The sequence below is a fragment of the Chenopodium quinoa genome, unplaced genomic scaffold, assembly GCF_001683475.1.
Source record: "Chenopodium quinoa cultivar QQ74 unplaced genomic scaffold, ASM168347v1, whole genome shotgun sequence".
NCBI lineage: Eukaryota > Viridiplantae > Streptophyta > Magnoliopsida > Caryophyllales > Amaranthaceae > Chenopodium > Chenopodium quinoa.
This window is the reverse complement of record NW_018742346.1, coordinates 5539-11981: the sequence shown is the minus strand read 5'-3', so window position 1 is coordinate 11981 and position 6443 is coordinate 5539. Positions and strand designations below refer to the sequence as shown.

The window sequence follows — 6443 nt, the reverse complement described above, 5'->3', positions numbered from 1 at the left end:
CACATCGAAGGATGAACTTGTGAACATCTTTGCGCATAGTTGGCCACCAAAGCTTGCAACCTAGGATCCTTGCCACGGTCTTGTTGACACCTCCATGACCTCCACAAGGTAGTGAATGACAATGTTCCATAATACCTTCCATCTCATGATTTGCCACACATTTCCGGAACAAACCGTCACTACACTTCTTGTACAAGCTTGGATCATCCCAAAAATACCTCTTAACTTCCTTGAAGAACCTCTTCCTTTGTCGAGCATCATAGTCATGAGGTACCACCCCGCTTGCTAAATAATTTGCAATATCAGCGAACCAAGGGATGGTGTTGGTAACGATCGCCATAAGAGAGTCATCTCGAAGCTCATCATCGATGGGATCCTCTTTGTCAAGGTAAGAAGGGTGGTCTAACGGCAACCTTGAGAGGTGGTCAGCCACTAGGTTCTCACTTCCTTTCTTATCCCGTATTTCAATGTCAAATTCTTGTAAGAGAAGGACCCATCGGATTAGACGCGGCTTAGCATCCTTTTTTGCTCATTAAATACTTCACCGCGGAGTGATCGGTGTAGACAATGGCCTTGTTGCACACCAAATAGGGTCTAAACTTGTCAAAAGCGAAGACCACCGCCAACATTTCCTTCTCCGTGGTGGTGTAATTCTTTTGTGCCGTATCTAAAGTCCGGCTTGCATAAGAGATCACATTCAATTTCTTTTCTTTCCTTTGCCCAAGGACTGCTCCAACTGCATTATCACTCGCGTCACACATTAGTTCAAACGGGAGTTCCCAATTCGGTGCTTGCACTATAGGCGCATTCACTAAAGCATTTTTCAAGGTTTCAAATGCCTTAGTGCAAGCATCATCGAATTTGAACTCCACCTCTTTTTGAAGTAAACTCGTCAAAGGTCTCGCTATTTGTGCAAAATCTTTGATAAATCGGCGATAGAAGCCGGCGTGCCCCAAGAAGGCACGTACCCCGGTCACCGATGATGGTGGGGGTAGCTTTTCTATCGCCGAGACCTTTGCCGGGTCTACCTCAATACCATTAATGGACACTTTATGCCCGAGGACAATGCCCTCCTCGACCATAAAATGGCACTTTTCCCAATTCAACACAAGGTTCGTCTCTTGACACCTCTTTAAAACCTTTTCGAGATTGTGCAAGCATAGGTCAAAAGACGAACCACAAACACTGAAATCATCCATGAAAACTTCTATTGCATTTTCGATCATATCAGAAAAGATTGCTGTCATACATCGTTGGAAAGTCGATGGGGCATTGCACAATCCGAAGGGCATCCTTCGGTAGGCAAAATGTCCCAAATGGACAAGTGAAGGTTGTTTTATGTTGGTCATCCGGGTGAATTGGGATTTGAAAGAAACCCGAATAACCATCAAGAAAACAATAGTGTGAATGCTTCACCAACCTTTCCAACATTTGATCGATAAATGGCAAGGGGAAATGATCTTTTCTAGTGGCTTTATTAAGCCTCCTATAGTCAATGCACATTCTCCACCCCGTGACAGTGCGGGTGGAGATATCATTCCCCTTGTCATCTTGTATGATGGTCATGCCTCCCTTTTTGGGAACCACATGAACCGGGCTCACCCATTTGCTATCGGAGATAGCATAAATGATCCCCGCTTCACGTAGTTTGAGGATTTCCTTCTTAACCACTTCCTTCAAAGTCGGATTCAACCGCCTTTGAGGTTCAATGGAAGAGGCATGATCATCCTCAAGATGAATGCGATGCATACACAAGCTAGGGCTAATCCCCTTAATATCATCAATGCTATACCCGATAACACTCCTATATTTTTTTAAAATCTCAATTAATTTTTGCAATGAGGTGTCATCGAGGTTAGCATTGACAATAATAGGATGTAAGCAATCATCATCCAAATAAGCATATTTGAGAGAAGGAGGGAGGGGTTTTAGTTCTACCTTGGGAGGAGGCGTGGAACTCTCCTCCTTAGACTCACTTTGGATCGATGGGAGCTCATCCACGGCTCCTTGAGTCTCGGGATGAGTTTCACCTTCAAGGCTTTCAACCTCCAAGGCACACAAAGATTCTCCTTCACCCACCTCCTCACATGGGAGGTCTTCATCACCCTTGTCTTTAATTACCTCATGAGACTTCACCAATTCATCAAGTTCGGAGTCCACCAAGTCCACCCGCCAAATCTTCTCTACCATAGGTTGCTTCAAAGTCTTTGAGAATTCAAACTTGTACTTCTCATTGGCCACCTCACATGTAATGGTATTATCTTTGCAATTGACGACCGCTCCCATGGTCTTGAGTGCCTCTCTTCCAAGGATAAGAGGAGTATGAGGGTCCTCCTCCATATCCATCACCACAAAATCGCAAGGCACAAACAAATTCCCAATCTTGATAGGAACGTCTTCTAACTCACCGCATGGGAATTTTGTGGACCGGTCGGCTAATTGAATCACCTTTCTTGAAGGTATCATCTCGAACTTGAGCTTCTTTGCAATGGATAGTGGCATGAGGCTCACACTTGCCCCAAGATCGGCTAGTGCACCCGTGGTCTCCATATCACCAATCTTGACCGGAAGAGTGAAGCTTCCCGGATCACATTGCTTGGTAGGCAAGGTTCTTTGCACTAGGGCACTAACTTGATGAGGAAGAGTGATACACTCATCACTTAGCTTCTTTTTGTTGGAGAGGAGTTCCTTGAGGAATTTTGCATAGGGTGGCATTTGAGTCATGGCTTCAAGGAATGGAATGTTGATGTGAAGTGACTTGAGCATAGCCATAAACTTGTTGTACTTGTCATTCAATCTCCTCTCAACAATCCTCTCGGGATAAGGCGGTGGTGGTTCAAACCTTGATGGTTGATAAGATGTTGATGGTTGCTTGTCTTTCCCAACTTCCTTGCTCTTTTCACTACCTTCACCCTTCTTCTTCTCAATGCTTCCTTCAACACTATTGTCAATTATTTGACCTTGGCTATCTCCATTGACCTCTTCAACCACTTGCTCTTCACCCTCCTTGTTGTGCTCCGATTGATCACTCCTAGGCCCCTCATAAGACTTTCCGGACCTAAGAGAGATAGCTTTGATATGATGGGTGGTAGCCGGGTTGGTAGTAGGTTGGCCCGGGAGCTTCTCATTGGCTAGATTGGTCACCCTCTCGGCGAGTTGAGCCACTTGATTATCCATCATCTTTTGATGTGCGGTGACCTCTTGATGCCTTTGATCCGCTTTTCGCTCACTATTGGTTATTCTTTGATCCATGGCGGATAGGCTTGATTGGATTCTATTGAGAGTTTCCATGAGCATTTGTTGATTAGGATCATTTTGCATGGAAGGGTTGGGTTGGAAATTCTGAAATTGGTTGGGTGGTCCTTGCTTGAATGGTGCTCTAGGGTGATTGCTAGCATTTGGATTTGGAAAGGGAGCCATTTGACCCGTGTTGTGGCTTGGGCCACTTGCATCTTGAAATCTATTACCATAATTGGCATTGGGGCTCTCCAATTATCACGTTGATTGTTCATGTACCCCATTGCCGCTACATGTTCGGGGTCTCGACCACCACAATATGATATATCATGGTTGGTACCCCCACAATTCTCACAAGAGAAAGAGTGTACTTGATTGGTGGAGGAAGATGAAGACCCTTGGCTATTTCCCAGCTTCTTGTCAATGACTTGTTCCATAAGAGCCTTGAGTGAACCTTGATCAAGCTCGAATTTGCCCGAAGCTCTCTCTTCACCTCTTCTTCTTCCACCACTCGTAGAATAGTACCTCACAACTTCCTCTATGGTGTCCTCCAATTGAGCTTGAGGCACCTTGCTAATATGTCCACCACATCCGGAATTCAAATTTTGCTTGGGTATGTCGTCAAGACCATCATAGAAGAACTTGATGAGAAGTTGCTTGTCAAACTCATGGTGTGGGCAAGCTCTCACATACTCTTTAAACCGGTCCCAAGCTTCCCCAAAGATTCATACCTTTCTTGCCTAAATGATGAAATTTTCTGCCTCAATTCGGTTGATTTGTCTTCGGGAATGAACTTGTTCAAGAAAGCTTTGGCCGTGTCTCTCCATGTGGCCAACGAGCCGGGCTTTAGGTTTTTGAGCCACCTATAAGCCTTGCCTGTGAGCGAATACCGAAAAAGGTGCATCCGGATGTATTCTTGAGTGACTTGGTTGGTTTGGATTAAAGCACATGTCTCGAGAAATTTGTCCAAATGCTCTATCGGATCTTCATGAGCTGCTCCAGAAAATTGATCTCCACGCACCATTTGAGTGTAGTGCGGGTGGATAGTGAAATTTGTTTCCGTTGTAGGAAGTAGAATCCCACATTGCAATTCATGACTACCCGGATTACCAAAGTCACCAAAAAGAGCGCCATTGGCATCCCCCATGTCTGAAGAAATATCACTAGAAGAATCAAAGAACTCCTCCTCCTCACCCGTTTGTTCAACAAATAGTCTCCTCACTCGCCTTAGAGTGCGGTCAATGTCGAGATCGAGGTCGTGAGTAGGTGGTCCCTGTGATCTTCTAAGCATTCAACACAGCTAAGCAGACAATTAGCGAATGACAACAACGGAGAAATAAATGAAAAATAGAAGGATAGAAGTAGAAAACAATTGAAAAACAAGATAACTAAGCAATAAACAATGTTGCCATTTCCCCGGCAACGGCGCCAAAACTTGATCGGCCCCCTAGGTGTCGTTAGTTCCTAAAGGTCGAGTCAAGAATAAAAAGAAAACCCACGTCCTAAACTAACCAAAGGTAGCATAGTGGAAGAGGGGTCGAATCCTCAGGGAAGGTCAAACGTCTCTTGCTTAGATCACTTATAAGTCAATTGAAAAGGGAGGAATAAATTTTTGATGGATTTATCTATAGCTACTAGGGAAACAAATAAACTAAGAACTAAATTAACAAGCAACAAGCAGAGGTATAAAACTTCGAAAATCAAGGAATAGCAAACACTAGGGGATAGGGGAGAATTCCTAACTAACAATGATTTCAACAATTAGAGGCAACAAGAATGGTTCAATCGGTCAACCAAACAATTGGGGCCTATGGTCCAACATCTAGGATTCCCTCTCGGGCTCACCTAAACACCGCCTACCCAACCCCGCCTCGGTGGTCGAGGTCATCCCTAACCTAGTCATCATCACATACAAGCTCACTCTCGCGCAACTAGCATGCAACACAAAATAGGGTCTTAGAGGTGATCAATCTCTAATTCCTAACAACTAAAACCTAGGTTGGAATCAATTGCAAAACTTCTCAATCTACCCAATCTTGCACCACATATCATTCATTTCATCATTAGTTCATCATTTCCCCCTCCCCTAGCTAGAAACCTAGCCTAGAGAAGGAAGGGTCATACCAAAGCACACAAGAACATTAACAAAAGCAAAAACTAAGTTTAATGAGAGAAACATGGCTAAAACCAGAAAATAGGATGATTAAACTTTACTAAAGAAGTTAACTTTGAAGAGAATATGTTAAGTCTACTTGTAATCTATTCTAAATAGCATGAAATCTAAGCAAATAAGGATAATATTATACTAATAGCAAGAAAATAAAGGATCAAAACCAGAAATTGCAAGTTTAAACAAGGAGGCAACTAAGACATTAAACTATTCTATTGACTTGAAATAACAACTAAAGATAAGCTAAAACTAATTAAAATAGATAAATAAAGCAATAAATAAAGAGTAGGGATAGAAATAATACCAAAAGATTTAATCTTGGATTGAAAATGAAAGAGAGTAACAAAGAGTAGTGTTTTAGATCTAATGAGGAACTAAACCCTAACTAATCTAAAGTGCAAAAGAAAGAAAAAAAAAACAATAAGCTGAAATCTGATTTTCTAATATTTCTCTCTCTACATACCCCTCTCCAATTACAAGGAAGAGAGGTATTTATACCCTCCTCTAAAACCTAACCCAAATCAAGGCCCAAAATTTTAGGCATCACGTGCAGAGTAAAATAATTAGAGCCGTCGGCCTACGCGTGTAGCAGAGTTCAAATCGGTCAGGGGAACACGGAGCGCCCGCTCTAAGGCCAGAGCGCCCGCTCTGAAGTCTCGCAGAAAATGCTCTGATTATTCTGGGAGCTAGAGCGCCCGCTTCAACATGAGAGCGCCCGCTCTGAGTCTCGCAGAAAATGCTCTGTTTATTCTGGGAGCTAGAGCGCCCGCTTCAACATTAGAGCGCCCGCTCTGAGGGTTGGGTACTTGGTTTTTCTGCAGCAAGGAATACAGAGCGCCCGCTCCATATCTAGAGCGCCCGCTCTGAACTCTTCTTTCCTTCATATTTTGGGCTCTAATGCTCCAATCCCTTTGACTCCAAAGCATGCCTAATCCTTGCATCCAATCCTTGCTTTCTTAGCCACGGGAGGACCTGTAAGATGGAAAACACAAATCATAGGAAAGGTTCTAATAGGAGCAAATTGAAATGGGTTAAA

The 6443-nt window shown here is 43.4% G+C and overlaps 1 pseudogene; it reads right to left on the bottom strand.

The window, feature by feature from the left end:
• Positions 1–512: 512 nt before the first annotated feature.
• Positions 513–4528, bottom strand: LOC110695389 (annotated as a pseudogene).
• Between the last annotated feature and the right edge of the window lie 1915 nt (positions 4529–6443).